General features: G+C 40.5%; 1 long non-coding RNA gene across 1 annotated transcript; it reads left to right on the top strand.

Annotated features, from left to right (window-relative positions):
- Positions 1-9,301: 9,301 nt before the first annotated feature.
- Positions 9,302-20,425, top strand: LOC125183207 (uncharacterized). Its single transcript, XR_007164781.2, has 3 exons — positions 9,302-11,020; positions 15,761-15,875; positions 17,762-20,425. It is a non-coding gene; the product is annotated as an uncharacterized lncRNA (long non-coding RNA).
- Positions 20,426-20,580: the final 155 nt, after the last annotated feature.

Genomic DNA, 20,580 nt, shown 5'->3' with positions numbered 1-20,580 from the left:
AATGGTGCTGTATCTAGTTTCCCTTTGCTCAGGTATCCTTGGTATCTTGAATAAGGAAGATCGTGTGTTAATGGAACAAAGTTCTAAGGGTTCATATGGCATAGGGAAAGGGAAAATCTGGACTTGTGACAAAGATAAAAGCTGAACAAAAGTCACAGCAGGGGGAAAAAAAGTCAAAAGTTAGGGTACGACACTGCTCAGTTCCAACGAGACGTTTAAACAGGTTGGTTCCTTCGGTTAAGTGTCAGTACCTTGGGACATGTTTTGCTGTCAGTCAGCCCACTGTAAATCTGGGGTTTTATGGAGTTTCTGTGCTCCTGCCAATGCAACTGAGAGTAAACTTTGGCTCTGGTTACATCCATCAAGAGCAAGCTGCAGCTTGCCTTATCCAGAGAAGAATTCCTTTCGACTTTATAAAGTTTTGCTTGAGTTGGGACATCTGGATTTGGTACAGTAATACTTAACATTGGGATGTTGCTGTAAACACTTGGGTGTTTACAGAAATGAGAGAAGAATCAGGCCCCTGTTAACTATTTCACAAGAGCATAGGGTTTCTTCCAAGAAAAACATATGCGTAGTCTGTGGCAGCATCTGCTTCCAGTATTCTGTTCTACAGGAAAACCTACATTCAGGAAGATTAAAATTAGCTTCTCTTGATTCCTGTGCAAAAATGTCAGCTTGAGAATCTCCTCTGCCTTGCATTTGCTAATTGCACTAATTCCCTTAAGTGTCAGTGAAATTGCAATGGGAGTTGAGCAGCTGTCTCCCATCCTTTGGGAATTCCAGCCTGTGTTTCCCGCGCCAGGGCACGCATGATTTGATAATTAAACACTTGGGCCTCTGTTCCAAGTGAAGAGTAAATGAGCCACTATGTAAACTGATGATGATGAATATTTAGTAAATGAGAGCTGTCTTTTACATAACCCTTGTACCTGAGTCTAAATTTCAGAGACATTCTGGGTTACATACATTGCATGGTTGCATTTCTGTTCCTCAGTTTCTCCATTCAATGACTCAATCATCCCTTCAAAGCAGAAAACTGTTTTTATCCTCTTTTTCTGCCTCCTGCAGCTCCTGATTCCTTTCCAGAATGTAAGTTTAAAGCCAATAGCCACCGTGACGTTTTGGAAGACCGTAAAGAAAAGCTTCTGCGAGCTGCTTCAGTGACAGTAAGAACGGCTCATAAGCTGGCAGGAAGGCGCTGTGGCAGAAGTGGCTGTAGCTCTGTGCCAGCGGTTAGCTGGCAGCAAGGAGGAGCCGCTGCTGCTGAGGTGGAATTAACCGGCGGCAGCTCACGTGGACTGCTCATGTCGACACCGAGCGGGTGACTCAGGGGCAAACAGCGAGCTGGGGCTCTCCCTCTGCAAACCATGAAAGCACAAGAAACAATCTTCCCTTCATTTTTCAGAACGCTGGAGCTTTTACAAACAATTGCAAAGGTCATATACAAAACACAAGGCTTTCCTTACCCTGCCCAGAATAATTAAAATGCTCCCTGACTTGTTTGCCCTTTTGGGATCTGAGCACCAGCTTTGAGCCTGAGGTGTAGCTGGGATGCTGTCCCTTGCTTGCCGGACAGGGAAAGACCACAGTGCTTGCTAACGCTGCATGCTGTTTTTGCCAGCCCTACCGACGTGTGACCCAGAAGATCAGTCACATACAATTAAAAATCTCCTGTAGCTGGAGATCATCTCTTCCACCAAATACATTTGTCATGACAGTAATGTGAAGTTGAACATCATTTATCTATTAGTAATGCAATACTCAGTATTTCCTTGTTACTTTTCGTAGAGACCTCATATATACTGTAATGGAAGGGAAAACACAGCAGGAACTTCCCCTATCAGATCATTGTTCAGCTTAAGAAATGCTCTTCCCACATAGCAAACAGGAGATTCCTCCAATCTGCCCTGGAGAAGCACGCGTGTCCCTGCTCCAGTGCTCCAGGAGACTTGTTTTGGGCCAGGCCTTCTGGCACTTGGCAGTGAGTTGCCTTTCTGCTGGTTTACCTGTAAAAGAGGGTGAAATGTGGATGGGAAGAGGGCATTTCAGGGCAATACTTATGTGGAGTGGTGCCAAGGTGTCATTTGATGTCAGAGTAGACGCCTCCAGAGCCTTCTGCTTCCAGCAGCTGTACTGGGCAGTTCATCAAAGTTAACGTCTCATACTGCGGGGGCAGGGACGTCCCTTCAGCAGCACGGTCAGTGCTAAACCATGCGCTCTTCCCTATCCCATCCAAAGCTGTAAGCGCTTAAGAGCTTTCTGGGTCTCTTGATATATGTACAGGCACCTAAGCCTGCCATGCACTGCAAATGGGTGTGAGCTGTTGCTCACCAGCTCCAGCACTGAGAGCTACAGGGAAGAACCTGAAAAATGAGCTGCACTTTCCCTAATAAGAGCTCCACGTTAGGACTTGCTCCTCAAACTGTTTGCTGAGATCTGGACAGAAGTGTCCTGTGTCTGACACGGAAACCCAAAGGATGCTCGAGGCCATTCCCGTCTGGGTTCTGGGTACACCATGTCCCCGAACTAGGCACAGATGTGGGCAAAGGGGTGCTTAGTCTTCTTTGTGCTAGAAGAAAGAGCAGAACCATTCTCTCTTTAATTCTTTCTAGCATCCTTCCCCCTGTCAATAGTAAAGAAAATAAAAATTGGTGGTGGTGGCGTGGAGACAACTCCAGGCTATTAACATGGTGAAAAAAAACAGAACAGGTTAAAACAAAAAAGATAAAAGGGCATCCATCCCATCACTTTCCTGAGTACACCTGCAAACCTCTTTAACTTAATGCAGCCTGATCTTCCCAAGGAATTTGTAGGACACAATAAGACCAGTTTCCCATCTGGTATGATGATTCTTAAAAGCACACAAATATGGTAAAATCTGGCTTTTCTTTGCATGCATTTTGCTGGAGCTGTAGAGTGAACACCTGTGTGGTATTTACTATCTCCACATGGTGTTTACTGTCTTGCTTTGACCTCTTACCTACTGCTTGGCAATTTATTATTGTCTCAGCCATTAATGAAACATGGTTGAAAACATGAAATGTTGTGTGGTAAGAAGGGAAGCAGAAGCTATACACAAGTTTAAGTTGAATTTTGCAGCATTCTTCAGTCAAATCCAAGGAGAACAGAATTATGAAAATACTGAAATTTTTGTTTTGACATTTTTAATTACCTGTTTCATGCTGGAAAAGTCAAAAAATATTGTGATGCCTTCAGAAAGAAGTATGTTATTTGCCTCTAAAATCAAATTTCTCATTTTGCAATTAATCTGAGGAGAAAAAAAAAAAAACAAAACATTTGAATTGATTTAAAATGTTCTTGTTTGCTGGTCTGCTTCTTTTACCAGAGATAAAAATCCATTTAATTCTTATCCAGACAACTTTTTGGTTGTTTGTTTTCCTTTGTTTGTCCAAATATACTGACAATATCTAAGTTATTGGAAATGTTATCTGATATATAAGAAAACCGTTTTGCAGCATAAACCAAACAGTAAGAACAGAGCAAGGTTTTATGCCGTAGCTTCCCTAAATCAAATTTAGAGGATTATATTATGTCTGTCATCCAGCCCAGATGATCCAGGCAGACAATTAGAAATGAGTGTTTTGCCTCTCATAATTCAACAGTAAAATTCTGCAAGAAAAAAAATCCAGCACTTTTTCCTGCATTACTCCAGAGCTGTATACTGAGCCTAAGTGGGTGCTCTACGCAGATACCAAGGAAATTCCGGGGCAACGGGGAAATAAAAGTCCTTTCTCCATTAGCGCAGCTCTTAGCTGTCAACCGGTTCTTCGAGCTGCAGTTTGTCTTGCAGTATTTGACAGCCTGATATGAAGAAAAGACCCAAGCCCCCATTTCAAGATTCTGGAACAAAATAATTATTTTCTCCTAAGGAGCAAATTAATAGCTCCTTGTTTGCTCTATTTCTTAGAAATGAAATGTTCTGTTTCAGAGCTTGGAATATGTATAAATAAGGTAATGACCATCTAGATAAAAATGAGCTCATGCTAAAACATAGTAAGCTGTTAAAAATGATCATTTAGTTCCAGATCTCTGATTTACACCTGAACAATGCTGAATGCTGTGGTACTGAAAAAGGAAATGTTTACGTGTCCAGCATTAAAACCAATCTGACAGACTGCGGAAGTAGAGTGGTAATATGCACAAAGGCCTGCTGTTGGAAAGGAACCTTTTTTTTTCCTAAATGCCATGTTTATTTCTTCTGGTGCTGCAGCTGTGGTGGCTTAAGCTACAGAATAGCACATGTGTTTGATGCTGAAGCAAACAGTTCTGCATTTTCTCTGTCTTTTCTTGCTGCTGCCGCCCTGTACTAGTTTCTTATTATTCACTCTAATATTCATGAGAACTGCTGATATTTCCAGAAAATTTGATGACAATGAAGAGTTTCCATAAACTTAATGCACGGTTTGAAGAACTAGTATCATCCGTAAGATATTGAAAGCATTAGATAATGAAAGCAATTATGCCTATGCTGCAAAACTATATTTTCTTTAAAAGACTGACAGACACTAATCAAAAAGCTGGTGTTGCCCAAAGCCCATGGGAATAGATCTTCCTGCAGTCGAGAACAAAAACTTTCTATATATGCTGTTTCAGAATATACATTAAAGAAGGAAATTCACAGCTATTAAAAGGCCAAGTGCAGGAGCTTTACCAAAGGTGTAACTTAATAGAAAAGTTAATTGAGGCACAGCAGCTTTCTCCAGTTACATTCCTTGAGTTAATAGCCATAATTATAATTTGCAATCTGAATTAATGAAATATGGAAAAAAGTCAGGATAAACAGATGTGCATATTAGGAAAAAGAAGAGAAAAACACTTTCCCAAAAGCTACTTCTCTGGATGTTATTCATACAGAAAGAAGGGGTATTTGAAAGTTCCAGAGTTTTAGATTTTAAACACCTATGACCAATAAGGTCATGGGTCCTTTTGGCTCTGCTACCTTATGCACTGTCAGTTTAATCATGTCTGGAGCCAACTGTTAGCTTGAAATTACTTTAATGAATGTTCATTTTCTCATCTCAGGTGGCTCTGGTTTCAGAGCTAACAAAGCCAGGCTCCTTAAGGATTTGCATTTTACCTCCTGCCTCTGCTCCACTGCTGCAGCACCAGCTTCTGTCAATGCGTCCACCACAATGCTTTCAAGTTCGCTGCAGCTTCCACCCTCTGCCAAGCGTTTGGGACCATGGGGATCATCTGATCCCAGCTCATGTTAAAAGCTGGTCTGCAGATGGGTCTTCATCTGGCCATGGCTGGCGAGTGCCCTCCCCTAGGTCCCTGTGCAGCGATACCCTCAGCTCTCCCTCACCTCCCTTTTGGTCCCTCACAAGCTCACCCCAGCGTTTACCACCTATCCTGCCATGGGCTGCGGCCAGTCGGGTGGCAGCCTGTGGCCAGAGAGCCTGGTGGTAGCGGTGCCAACGTGCCAATGGAGCTGCCAGTGGCTCAACTTCAGATTGCAAAAGGGAAGAGAGAGATGTGGCCCTTCTCTCTGTCAGTACTGACAAGGTTTTCCTTCTCTATCTACTTGTCCTTTGCATGCAGTATGTGTGAAACCTCGCTGTCTCTGGGAGCTGTGCCTCTATCAAACATGGTTGACCCTGGCCAGTAAAGCTGGCTGAACCATGCCAACGCTTGCTCAGCTCAATGCTTATTCCCTACAACTCTTGTCTGCTGCTTTACGTGCATCACTGTAACATGCTGTGCCCCTTGGATGTGCTAGTGTGAGAGCAAAAGCAAACCTGGAGTATTGGCCTAAGGTCCCCTCCAGCTATCCACCTTCTGGGGGATTTAAAGGACAAAAATCCATCTCCCTTTGCAGAATCAGAGCCAGGCCTGTACGTGAGGATGAAACTCTCCAGCACAGGCTGTCTGCAGTCTGGGTTGAGCACAGTGGGAGGAGAGCTCTCTTTTTGTGTCTCATGCTAACAAAATAAACATAATTGTTATTAATGGTGATTACTTGTAATGGAGCTGTGTGGAGTGCAGTGATAGAAATGTTCCCATTATAATGGTTTCGTATAAACAGCAACTGCTGGCAAGTCTCCTAATGTTTCTTTATTAACTTTCAGACTTCCAATGATGCACATATTGTCTTCGCAAACACAATACAGAGTAACTGCTCCAATATAGTTGCAAGAACCTTCATCAATATTACGTTTGCTTGCCAATACCCTATTAGTTACATGGCACAAAAGCCCGATGGGGAGAATAAGATTGCTGTTGACATCAGGTAATTTTTTTCCTAACTGGAGCTATTGAACTGTTCTGCTTAAAGAAGGCAGACAGCAAAATGAGGTTGAGTGACATTTCTGACCCACCCTGCCCTTCTACCAGAGTGCATCTGAAGCTTTGTCGACGGACCACAGACGGCTGATGTTGCCCAGGGCAGACTCATGGCTTCCAGGCCTGGGTTGACTCAGTCCCACATCTGCTGTCTGGCTCTGCCATGCACTTGTCTGGCTTTGAGTAAATTGCTTCATCGTGCTGCACCTCAGCTCCTCATCTGCTCTAACGAGGACTGAGGCTAATAGGGTTCACTTTGGTCTGTTTCAGACTGTAAGATCTCGCTATTGCTTTATGTGCTTATGATGCTTGATGCATTGGGATTTTAGCTTCAGTTGTGGCCTCTATTTAGGCCACGAAGCCTTACAAATTTTCCCTACATTTTCCAGGATGCTGTAGATCAAAGTCTCATAGTAAGGAAGTTCTTGAGCTTGCCACAGGGGTTGCGACAAACACCTGCAAACATCTGGTCAGACGTGTCCCCTCGGGTGAGGACAGACAAGCCCCACAGCCATCTCCACACCCCCGGCCTCTCCACACCCTCGGCATGGCGTCTGCCGAATGCGTGCACGCAGTGCTGGGCCACAGGCGTTGTAGGCCGGGGTTAGTCACCTCAGCCATAAACACTGCTCGTGGCTGAGACACGGTGTGCACCGGGCCGGCCACCTCTCCTTCTCACAGTGACCCTGTGGTCTTGAGTGGGGAGCTGCTGGGTGGCGTGCTGGGGAAGGGACTGCTGAAGGTTCACGAAGCTGTGGTAGAGCCAGGGCAGCCACGACATGGAGGGGGCATGCGCTTGCACAGACCATGTGCTTTGGGAGCACTGAGCCCAGGCACCCTACAGCATCTGCACGGATCCGTTTGGACCTGATGTCTGGGGTCTGTGTGTCTGCGAGTTGCTCAGGGCAGCCTTCCGCTCCACAGATCCCAATTCAGCGAAGCACTGAACACATGCTGCAGATACAGCGCGTGTCCTAGTGACTTGAGTAGGATGTGGGGTTTTAATTTATGGCTTTGCTAGATGGGGCTCTGGAACAAACTCATTTTCCTGTATCATCTGGCAAATGATAGCATCAGAAGCACAACGTGTCTGGCATCACCACAGTTCAGAAAATGTGCTGTTTCATGCACTTCACTGCTTTAAAAGCAGTAATTTTGTTTATTTAAAGTAAGAGGCTCTTCAAACACACAAGAAAGAAATTCAAAATTAAAATTTATAGAACCAAGTATGCAAGGAGTGATTTTTGAGTTCAGAGGTGCTTCCTGCGATCTGGTCTTACTTTAACCACGTGATTGATCTGAACCATTCACAGAACGATTACACTGAACACAGAAGATGGGAATTCCTCAATGTTGTTGTACAAAGATCTGAAGTTTGAGGATATGTGGACTACTACATCCTTTTTGACTGTGGAGGATGATATTTTTGTCAAAATAAATTTGGTATGTTATGTGACTAAATCTTTTTTCAAATACTTTTGACTGGAGGACTGAAAGAGAGGCAGTGGTGCCAAACAGCTAACACACCATTGGGCTTCACAATGAATGTAAGGGAGCTCTCACTGATACTCAGTCGACATCAACATTTAACCAAGGGAAGAGAATTAAATGATATAATGAAGGAATAATGTCAGTCATTAGACACCTTTTTTTTTTTTTTTTAATAAAAATGCTTATTAATAATGAACTGAAGAAAACAGCTTTGGAAGGACTATAGCAACCATATTTTGTGTGAGGCCAGAGAGCTGATGCAAGAAGGAGAAGGCAGAGAAGATCATGATGGCCCTGCCATTGGTGTCCTCTGCTCTTTCTGCTGCACCAGTGACACCACTGTGACTACCTCAAGCTCTCAGACCCTGGTCATTTTCTCAGCTTTTGTTCATTCTTCCCCATTTATCCATTTTCAACTTTCAGTGGAACTTAGAGTTCTGAAAAAAGTACTATTTTAAATGTGAGAGTTGGCATTTTCAATTGTAAAAACATTTGAAAAATGATGGAAAAAGATTTCAACAAAGTCTCTTTCCCCTTTTAGCCTAAACTAGTTGCTGAAGTGAAATGGGTTAGGTTCAGCCTTTCTCCAAATGGAATTTCAAGGGAATGTATTATAAAGAACTGTCATATTTAAAAATGTACCAACTCAAGTGAAAATCTGAATCAGTTAACACTGCATGAATTTTCATCTAAAAAGAACTACCCTCACTTCTGTTGAGCTTGTCACAAGCACCAATTAGGTGATGGTGCCAACATGACTTGGAGCTAAAGATGTATATTCATCACAAAAATATATCTGTCCCCTTGCAGGTCCATGGGCATTTAATAATTCACATTGAAAGCTGCTGGTCTACACCAACAAAAGACCCTTCCTATGTTGCCCAGTACTCCTTTATAGAAGACAGATTTGTATTCCTATATTATACATTAAACATTATTTTGATACCAAAGTTCACTGAATTTTTCATGAGCAGCATATATTTTGTTAGGAAAAAAAACATGCCATTAAGCTAATTATTTTTTCAAAGTACTATATTGACTTCAAAAAATGATGGAAAGAATTATTGCTTTGATGAAATTCTGTGTATTACGTTTTGATTTAATGGGTTATGAACAAGGTTGAAACTATTCCAAAGGTCCTTACTTATGAACTACTTCAACAAGAGCTGTTTGACACTTTCAAATAATGTTTTCTTTGAATGCTCACTTTATGGGAGACTTTGAAAATTTAACTTCTCCTTCGAATCCATGACAAAAGTAAAAGTCAAAGTATAAATTTTCCATAGAGAAGAAGTTCTATGTATTGGCCAACTTTATTAAAAGTTCATTAGCTGAGCTGTATGTACAGTCTGACCACGTAGCCACACATATTTTAATATTACTATAACTTCCCATGTGATTTCTTTCCAGAATTTAAGAATGCATTAAAATAGTCATTAGCTAATGAAGGTAGGAAAGAGAGCTTTAAACATGTTAATTAAATGTAGATTTCTACTGTGCAAGAGTAGATTTTTGTAAATCTAGATTTGCAATCCATAAACCTTTACAAAACACAAGCTTCTACAATGAGCTTGCAATTCATCTGTACAATTTATTAACATGAAGATTGATAATAATTTAAATATATTGCCTTTTCACTGATGATAATTTGAGCGGAAACACTAAGCTAATGTGTTTATCTGCCAGTAATGAATGGAACGACAAGCAGGGGATGAGCAATAGCTGGTGCTGCAGACTGTGGGGACGTGGGCTGCAGTCTGACAAACTATCAGCTGCTCTTGATCCAGGTTAGGATATTGCTACCTCCCAGCTGCTCATCGCTTATTCCTCTCCAAATCCTCCCCTGTGCTGATCTACTAAGTCAGCTGAGACCTCTGGGTTAAAAAAGAAAACAGATGTTTTAAATAGCAGCAGATCTTAATTTGGACAATGGTGCAGAAGCAGGTTACTGACGGATGAGCCAAATAGGTAAGCTAGCAGAAGCTGTCCCCCATGACAGATATCTTTACAATGCATGTCCTTTCCCTTAGGTCCTGTAACTGGATGAACATTAATCCTTAACAGAACTTAATGGAACTTCTTGGTAGGAGCACTCAAATGATTTGCATTCCAGTAATTTTAGGATGGTCTGTCTTGCAGTTTTATTGTTAAACCTTTCAACACACTGATCATCACAGATTTCACCTGTGAATTGTAAATTTTGCTGTGTGTAGAAAAACTAACACCTGTGCAGGCTGCAAACAAAACCAAAAACAAAGAAATAGGAAAAAATGAACATTTCAGCTAGTGAAAAAGTTGTTCTTGGAGGCAAATTTATTTGCAATAGACAATCACTCTTTTCTGCCCCTCTCCAAATATACTGCCTATTTCTATATTTCATTAAAAATGATAAAACATGAAACCTCAAATGCAAAACATTTTGATTCAGGATGGCACGATATTTCCTGGAGTTATAGTCTGCTTACTTTGTGATCTAATTCTCCTCTATAGAACAGATCTTCTGGCTAAGCTACATATTTTTGGAATATGGAAGGTATCACGAAATTTGCAATGCAGACAGAGAACACAGAATATAAGGTGTTGGATCTACACCTGCCATTAGGAATCAGTATTCTCAGTATTCCACCTTCTGTGAGTATGTCGAAGAACAAAATGTATAAATTATTTTGCCAACATTTTACCATATTTTTTCCTTTGTAATCATCAAATCACCCCAACAATTAAAAACTTTTATTTTTTCTCGATACCAAGAGTTTACAATATTGAATTATTCCCTAGAATACAATAAATTTATGCAATGATGTCAAATGTTCCTTACTACAAAGCCAGCTATTTGCAATGTCACACACAAAGACTGATTGCAGCTGAAATGAACCCAGTGTTTCTCTTGAACTCTTCAACTGGCATCAAAACACTTCTGAGAGCTTTGTTCCCTCTCAGCATTACATCACATCAATATCTCAACAGTGCAGCATCAGGAATGGCAGCAGAGAGAGGTCCTGCTCCATCTCCTGCTGCAGCTGGGCCAAAGCAGCCCCCTTGGGCACTAAGCCCAAAGGTGAGGGCCAGGCACATAATAATTAATTTACTCTAGATTAGCCTTTTTACAGGCAGGCACTAGAGTTTGATTTCCCTTAGGTGCTCTGCTGAAAAGGGCAAAGGTATGTCTGTGCCCACCTGAGACCTGCGCTGGCGTGTATTTAGATGCCTCTCTGTTTTCAAGGTAAGTTTTGTACTTACTGAAGGAGACCTGGTGCAGAGAGGCTAGCTTAGTTCAGTACTGCTTGAAATAGGGCACATCGTCAACATGTGACTGTTACTTTTCAGAAGATTATTTTAGTTTGAACACTCACAGAATTATTCTTTCAGACTTTTAATTATTAAATTGTTATTTTTATTTCAAAAAATTTACATTTTCTCCCTTTTTGCCTTTTTTTTCATCTTATTCCATTGCTCAAAGAAAACAGATGATACAGAAGAACAAGAGAAATGTTTTTCCTTGCAGTCCTTCACTTTCTGTATTTTCTGTCAAGTCTGGAAAAACAAAATTTTTTTATAAAGTGATGTGAAAATTCAAAGTGGTTATTTAAAAATGAAGTGCAGGTTGGGGCTTTCTACAGTGAAGTGGTGTCAATGAATTTTGCTAAATATTCTTCTGAATAATAAACCATTTTATTATTTTAAAAAAATAGTAAACTCTCACTTCTACTTTTCTCAACCTAATTTTGGTTCCTGGAATACTAATTTTGATTATTTTGTGGGATGCGTGAATATCAAGTCTCGCCACTGGATCTTGCAGTTTAGTTAAGTCTCTTCAATGCCTGACACAATCAGCTCCACAGTAAAAGATTTGTGACCTTTGAATCTAGCTTTTCCATACCTTTGATTTTATATAGCTGCCCACAAGTTGTCAAGGATGAAACACTATCTGTATTAATGAATGGAGAAGGAGCGGAAGCAATGTTTAGGATCCAGATGTTCAGATTTGTTGGTGTCTCTTACAACTACGTTTTCCTACACTGCAAAAAAAGATTTGTCACAATACTGCAGCTGTCTGCAAGCCTGTAAGTTTTTCTGTGGGTGTGTGATGTGAGGACAAAGGTAAAGTTATGTTACTGCTGGGTCACCCTGAAAAGCTGATAGGGGGCTCCTCACCTAGGAGTTTCTGAACCCCAGTTGTAGTCATTTCATTGGTGTGTAGCTCTGAGCAAGGCACTGAGCCACGGGGCCCTTGCATTCCCAGTTACAACAATAATTCTTACTGCAAGCTTGTGCAGTGACTCAGCAGAAATGCAACCAAGGAGCCATAGTGAAGGTTTGTATTTTAGCCTTAAGTTTACAGCTAGATATCAAACTATTTAACCATGGTTAAACAGGCAAAAGTCCCATCAAAATCAATTTGAGTTTTGTCTATATTATTTTGAGTGATACTTCGTATTATTTTTAGAGCAGCATGTCCAGCATTGTGCATAGAAAAAAACAATCTGTACTGATAGTAGTTCATATCTTAAATAATGCATCTGTAGTCCCAAAGGAAAACAAACAGCAAAGAATTTGTCTCTCTCTGATCAGACAATGTAATGTGGGACCAGAAAGCACAGGCTATTACTTGTTCCTAGAGGAGTTACAACTAGATGACATTTACAAGCATTCAGTAATGAATTATGTGCTCTTGAAATTGAAGAGGAGTTTTCTAATGGGAGCAATATAATATTCCATCCAGAAGAACAGATTCCTTTAAAAGTGTTTATGTTGTGGAATCCTACAGCATTATGGTAACAGCAAGAAGATTTATTAGTCAAAGCACAGAGGAAAAATATTCCGTAGATCAGAAGAGAAAATGTTATATGATATTCTCAGTGCTTGTGAGATATTATGACACAAAATACAATATATTCTTGACAGGTTTCAGGTGGTAGATGTTTACATGTTAATGGCAGCTGCCTCATGACAACAAGATTTTACGAACCAGCTTGTTTTTTTAAAGATATATCTGAAATGCCAGCATGCTGGCATCAAGCAAGGGAAGAAATTGAAGAAGTTAGAAGGACGTTCTGGAGATTGACTCAAAACCAGATGCTGGGTCTGAAAGTCACAAGATTGCAAATGTACCCAACAGGCAAAGTCTGACAAAAACAATACTAGGGCATGCTTCTGATTCCGGATATAAATGCTATTTATTGCTTCAGACCTTGTTATGTAAGCTGTCCACACGACAGCATGGACTTCCTTTAAAAAGACAAAGCACAAAACCTTTAAAAACATGTGATCCTATTAAATCCTGTTTAGTCTATCTTGTGATTCAAAATCTGGCAATCCAATGTCACCTTACTAACAGAATGCATTTAACGGCATAAATAAGTGATTAACCATTGCGTTTATTTTTTTCTAATAGGACCTAACCTAGCCTATTCTAACACTGGGGAAAAGAAGGATGTTATGGCACCGTGGCAAGCAGGGCATATTCCATACCGACCATTGTTAATGTGAGACCCAAAGGCTCCTCAGCTTTTCCTGCAGGATTTATCTGCAGACCTGGTCTTCATGTAATCACAGAGAGTTATCCAGCAGTAGTTGTCTTAAAGGGACTTGAATCTCCTTTTATTTGTATTAGTATAATGACAGCTCTCTTGCCGTTACTCACCCACATGTATAGAACTGGTGGGGGACAGTAAGAGATCCTTAAAAATGCATGGCATTACATCTTTTTCAAAATGTGCAGCCTAATGTGGTCAGCACCGACTCACTGTAGTTGACCCCATTTTCTCTTTGTGGAGTAAGGCAGATTTTTGCCATGGAGATTTTTTTTTGGTTTTGGAACAAAGTGACAATGAGGTCTTAGTCTACGTATGAGCACAGGCCTTCTTCGGTCTTACCCAGTTGTCAGTGTTTACAATGTCTTAGGGCCATAAATTGGAAAAGATTCATTCCCTTGCTTCCAGACAAGAAATTGGCCCGCCACAGGAAATCTTAGGGCTACAAATGAAGCCCTATGCCTATTGATTCTTTCCACAGACCTCTCTGTTTAGTATTGCACAATATCTTTAACTGGACATTCCCAAACCTCCAGCACATGTGTTTATGAAGGAGAAGAGATAGCTAAAGCCCTAGTAACTTCCCTGCACAGCTGTGACTGAAGGGAATTATGGGCTGAGAGCCCAACCAATGAAGCAAAGTTTTATTTTCGTCTCTGCAGCTGACCTGGATGTCCAGTCCTGGGTATGTTGCAAGGGTGTGAAAGGGGTAGAATTTCTGAATCCTGATCTGTTTTATTATGGATAGTGAAAGGTCTTCCTTAATCCTCAGCCTTGTTTTTGAAATTCACTTTTTTTGGAGAACTGGACATCTCTGTACTAGGGCAATGCCATGCATATCAAGGTCTTTCCCCAGATGACCGAGCACTTTGGGAATTCCCTTCCCTGGTCCAAGCAAGATGCTGAGAGATTCACTGGCATTGCTCAGTGGAGTTCCCCAGCATCACTCTCAAGAACTAGATCACTATATATGGGGCTTGGAGAGAGGGAAGGCTTTGTTCTTGGAAAAAAGGAGTGTGCAGGATGCCAGATTTGACCTGTGATTACAGGCAGAAGCATTTATTATGAATAAGTGGCCTATCTTCTCTTTGCAGAGAGCATTGGTTGAATGAGCTTGTTCAGAAAGAAAGAAAGAGGGAAATTACTATTAAAGGCCAAATTTACAAATAGCTTAAAAATACAGTGTTACTGTACACTGCTTTTGCTATAAACTTCTAAATCTGAGCGTTCATTGTAAAATTGCTCTCCTGGTTACATTTTCTTCCTAGTAGAATTGTTCTCTTCAGTATCACATTGACAGCTTTGCGTCTTTCTTTGTAATGCCAAAACTGTCTCTGATTTATCTGCTCATGATAGGTCTGTTCCAGTTTTGTCACAAAGAGACAACAGTTGTGTTAATTGTTCTTTGTAATAGCCACAGTAGTTGTCCTTGCACCTGCCATTCACCAAAATATAATGTTGCTGAGAAATTCAGTTGCATGTAGAAAGTTGTTCAACATGAGAGAGTAAGCTCTGACAAATATATATTTATTTCTATATAATAAATAAATATAAATATTTTATATACTACAGACATAAATATAGGCCTGAAAAGGCAAATATGGACATTTTCTTTTGTCATATCTGCAAATATTAGACATAACAAAACAGAAATCTTTCAAGCTTATGAATTAAAAAGGTATGTTTCAAGCCTGACTTCAATGTCTTTTATCATCCTATTGTTTCATACTCTATTACGTACAAGCAATCTTTCCCATTCAGGATGTGACCAGCAAATGCATTGGCATTGCCGGTAATGGCTCTGAAATGTAAGTACAGTTGGAGGAGTTAATAAAAACCCCGAGGTGTTAGATTGAAATGTTCAGGTTTAAACCCTATAACTTTCTTTCATTGTTCTTGTTGCTGAGTGTATCCTCTTGTATGACTAAAAGCATATGCGAGTAAGACTTTGTTCTCAGACAGAATCTCTTTGTGAATGATACTTAGTTCTTATAAACCTTTTGATTTGGAGTGGTAGAAAATGACCCATGGTATAGCTGTGCCCATGCAAGCTTCCCCAGGCTGTCTACAGCTCCTCGACTTGGTCTGCAGGTTCAGGCCACTACTGACCTCAAATGACTTTGAACCAGCCTGTTGACAAAAAAAAGTTAGTGTTCCACTCAAGTCCTCTGAGTAGCAGATACTCCTGCTTTGGCTTCAGGACAAGCTGTGTCTTGTGTCTCTGGAGTACATGATGTATTGGTTTGCACACATAGGTGTCAGAGCCCTCAAAGAAAATAGCTCCTCTATAGGGCCTCACAGACATGTAGAGCTCTGCAGTAACCTTCTGGCGACCTTTTGTTTCTAAACAAGTGGTTTTGTGCATGAATTCATTGACTTTTTTTAGAGAAACATATACAAGTCTGATGATTTGCAATTTCTTTTATTAGAATTGTACTATGGCAGAACGACCAGAAATAAAAGAGATACAGTTCCATTCCCCACTCACGTGGTCTCATGGTCCCATTAAGTGAAAGCTAGCAGACAACAGGGAAGCAACTCCAAGTAAGTAATTCATAATATGGCTCATTTAAAATGTAATGTTTTAGACAGCCTGGTACAACTCACCTGTATGTTTTTAAGGTTAAAAAATAAAAAAGAAGAAAGGAAGTGACACTGCTTTGAAGTTTGATTGTTATCACTAAGGAGATTAAAGTTGAAATCTACTGTAAAAAACTTAAATGTACTCATGCACATGTCATGAAGGGGCGTGATTTCTTTGCCAGTGTACTCTTTTGGATTAGCATGTATGCACACAACCCAGCCAGATGTTCTTGTAATGACTAATGAGTATTGCTTCCCGATCGGTCCTAATGATCGGGAACTACCATGCCTTCCTGTGCATAAATTGTGATCAAAACTGAAGCTAGAAGTTTTGTGATACATACTGTTGACAGTTTGCTGGGGGACCCACCAGTTCTAATTGCATTCCAGTTCTGTCTGCTCCTTCGTCTCTATCGTGATGCTGCCAAAGCCAGAAATAAGCTACAGGGCTGCACAGCAAGCAGTAGTTTGCTTCCCCTTGCAGCCCTCCACGGTACTCCCAAGTTCAATCACCTGATGTAGTTCTGTCACTTGACCCTCAGATAAACAAGTGAGCTCTTTTTCCCCTCAGATAAACATTACATGTCATTTGCCAATTCAGTTTTGTGAGGGAAAACTGAAAAGAAGGGAAAAGCACCAGAGGCTAACTCAATCTTGCAAAATCTTCAGAATTAATCATCTGAGTCAAGGCTAGCTAACCTCTGTTTTACTTTTAAAATGCAAAATATCTCATATAGCATCTTTATTTATTAAACAAATGATGCATCTGAGAATCAAAGAAAACAGAAAGGTCGTGCAGTATAGAAAAACTGTCTTGTAAAAATATCCCAAAACATATGCAATAAATAAAAATATTGCCAGATAAATATTGCTGAAGCAGCCATATAAAGAACTGGCTAGTCCAAAAGACAAGTACATTGAGTATAGGTGTTATATCATTATTCTTTTTATTTGTTTGATGTGGAACTCCACCTCCAGTAAAAATAGATTTTGTGCTATTACACCCAGGAGGTACAGCGGTCCTCCTGAGCTCTGCAGCTTCCAGGCCAAACTGGTCTCTAGCTCAGAGAGGTGCCCACGTAAATCCTGGCCATTCACACAGCTCTTTGCAAATGTGGCATCTGGGGCCCCAGCGCTACCTGATTTCCACTACGGAATCAGCCACTGCTCCATCAGGTTCCCTGTGGTTACACTGTTAGGTAACTTAAGGAAGCATTCCATCCTAAAGCGCTGTCTAGCCCAGCTGCCACCCATAATGACAGATGCAACGTCTCTTGGTGGAGTCTTCCCCTTAAGCTGGAGACCAATTCGTCCTCCCAGCTGGGTGATGGAGGACGAAGCCCCTGTGAAACATGAGGAGAGACCCACGGAGCTGAAAACAGCCTCCTCCCCACAAAGGCAACCCCTGAGCTGAAGAGGCAGTATCATATCCCATACAGCTGTACCCTGCGCATGCGTATTGCACAAAAGTGTGCCAGGTATCTTTTAGTTAGAAGAACAGCACTGTCCTTTAGCTCCTTTAACAGCCCCACTCTATTCCTCCTGCCTGAATGACAACTGAAAGTAAAAGCAAAATTTAACAGAATGTGGAAAGTAATAAATAATTTTTGCACAAATTCACATCTTACATCATTAGCTGTTTCCTCAGAGTCTCAGGTGAAGTATTCTTTCCCCAAGTTAAATGAACTAGTACCCATTGTTTCTGAACTGACATTTTGCTTGAAAAATGTTCTTTTATAAATGCTTTTGAACTGGGTAAACGCGATCTGCTCTACGATAATACATTATTAGTTAGATTTCATTGAAAGAGACTCCTCTGTAAACCCTACCTATTGTTTTCTCTCCAGATAAAAAGAAAGTTCTGACAACTGAAACCTGAGTCCTTGGAGGAGCACTGGTGGCATGTTTAATCATAACTGGAATCTTTGGAAAACTTTTCTTTCATCTAAGGAGACAATCTCTTTTTTTTTTTTTTTCTGCCAGCACAGCAGACTATGACATATTTTCACAACTTGGAAATAGCTTAATGATCTGCTGATTTCTCTGTAATGTCTCCCAGAATTCAGTCTAAATTATCATGAGAGAGAATCACACGAACATCTAATTGAGCCTTGTTTTGCAGAAACTTATGGTTTTTATTTTCATAGTTGAAGGTGTCAGAGAACTGTTTCAATATTTTGTTTACTTTCTGACCTGCATAGTTTACTAAGAATAGCTGAAATATAAACAGTGTAATTTATACTACACACTATAAACAGTGTAATTTAATAATAATCATACGGTGACTTTTGTTTAACCTATGAAAAAGTACTCCAAACATAACCATCATCTGACAGTTTTCACTTTTGTCTTGAACAAAAAAAGGTTTCCATGCAATAGCACAGGATTTTTCCACTGTGTGAGAAAGCACTGATCCTTTCTATCTTGCTACTTCATAAGTCTACAGCCAACAAAGCGAGTCCAGTCTGACGTGATTAAAACTAAATTGACTTGAATGTATTTATAGCCCAGTACCTGGGCCAGAGCACCAAACATCCCCACCAAACACACGCAGTACCCACCCACCACAGCTTCCCTGGCTGTAATGAGGTAGGCGGGTAATTATGCTGAAATAGAGACATCTGACCGGATGCGAGCGTAGACTATCCTTCCAAAAAAAAACCTTCCCATATTGAAGATTGAATAATGCAAAACAATTCCAAACCCCCAAATTCACAAGAGCTTCTCTAGCTGATTCTCTTACAATCCATATGCCGGAAGATCTAAAAGTGTAACTGTTACTGTTGTGAAATATTTTCAAAAGAGAACTTGAATTCCTATGGCGCTTCAAGTTTATAGGCTTTTTAATGATAGAAGGGCTGCCTTGTTAAAGAGGAGAGGCTTTGCTTGGAAATGCATAATCACAAAAGTATTAAAGTAAGTATCAAATCTCTTGATGGGCCTAAGCTGAAAATACAAACCCAGAAGGTACAAAAAACTTCTTTTGAGGTCTCCGTTGTTTGGAAACATTCTGCTCTCAAAGCTGTGCAGTGCAAATTACATATGAGGCTTTGTGGGCAGATCTTAGCTGTTTATTTTTACACACTGCTAAATATGAACGCTCAAGCATTAGTAAATCTACTTGCAAATGCATTTTGGAAACAGTCTTTTTTTTTTTTTTTCTGTAACTCCATGTAGAAAGAATTCCCAGAGACAAATAGTTGTCAGTGAAAAACACCTGTGATTTGTTAGGATTTGAAACTGGAAAGTGCTTAAATTATTCACCTTGATTAGAAAGTATGTCAGCAAACAGATCAAGCTTTTTATAACCTCAGGAACAAATCTGGTTTATTTCATGTACAGTTGGCAGTTTACAGGAGACTGTCTGCACACTTCAGCAACTGCCTTGGCATTTGGTACAGGCTTTGCTTCAGACTAGGGGAGAGAACTGAATTACTCTGCTACAAGAATCAACTTACACTTCCCTCTTCCGCTGACTTCAGTGACAGCGTCATGTACAGACCAATACTGAACCAGATACTCATTTTCCAGGCACGAGTAACCAGAATGAAGTTTCATTCATTTTGGACTTAAGCCAGTAGAAAATAGCCTCTACAGTTGTTCACCCACTGAATCCTCAAAGACCTTCTGGCTTGGAGGGCAATGGTACTAAGCCAAATTGTGTGAGTCTAACTTGCCTGATTACCTCGAATGGCAGCTCATGAGAATGACGATGGTCATCAGGTGTGGCAGAAGGGGACTGCAAGCAAGCCTATGCACTAAAGCATGAATGAGAGAAGAAGTCTCTTCCTTGAATGACCAGATGAGAGCCAGCTGAGTCATGAGAGAAGTCTAAGCCACAGAAGTCCATTCTCCTTGCTCAAAAGAAAAAAATAAAATAAAAAAGCCATACTCCTGTCATAGAAGACTGGTCCCAGCATGCAGTCCATCAGAGACAAAAGCTCTACAACACCCTCTGTAATTAATACTGTTGCTGCAGGTTGATCTGTCAGCCACAGACTATATACTCCACCGTGGTGAGAAGCAGCAGCAAAGCAAACTTCACCTGTTCCACTGAAGACATTACCAATAAGCAGCAGTTGTGAAAAACAGTGGCTGCCTACAAGGATTCTGCCCAGCAATTTGTTTAATTGCCTGCTGAGAAGATGAAATTATTTTGCTTGGCTTCTGTGAGTCACAGAGCCAATCCCTACCATGTTCTGGAGCTCACATGGCTAGATGACTATGTCCTAATCCTGTAATCAAATCTATAAAGGAAAAAAAAAAATGGCCTGTCCTCAGGATCAAGGAAGATCAAGGCTATAGTATAAGGGTGAGGCAAACCCAAGAGTGCTTATTAAAGGAAGCGCTGGCAATGATGCCTCCTATTGAGGTCATCTTAGGTTTTCTCTTATGTGCCTAACGTTAAAATGATGACATACTTTACATCTTTCTTCCATGTTTTCTTGTTTTTAGCATAGCAAAACAGAAGAATTTTTTTAGATTCTAAATGTCCAAACTTGTAACAGTCGCTTATTTTATTTACTCCCTGCTTAAGTTGTGTTAAGACCAAAGAGATTTCAAGAATCTTCCATGTTGGCTCACTCTTAAAGAGAAGCCTATATGCATGACATGAGAAAACATAGTCTGGAAGTTGGGAGTAGGCAAACAAGGTGTTTAACTGGAA

This window comes from Anser cygnoides, chromosome 3 (genome assembly GCF_040182565.1).
Source record: "Anser cygnoides isolate HZ-2024a breed goose chromosome 3, Taihu_goose_T2T_genome, whole genome shotgun sequence".
NCBI lineage: Eukaryota > Metazoa > Chordata > Aves > Anseriformes > Anatidae > Anser > Anser cygnoides.
Note: the sequence above shows the minus strand (reverse complement) of the source record. Positions and strands in the feature narration are given on the sequence as shown.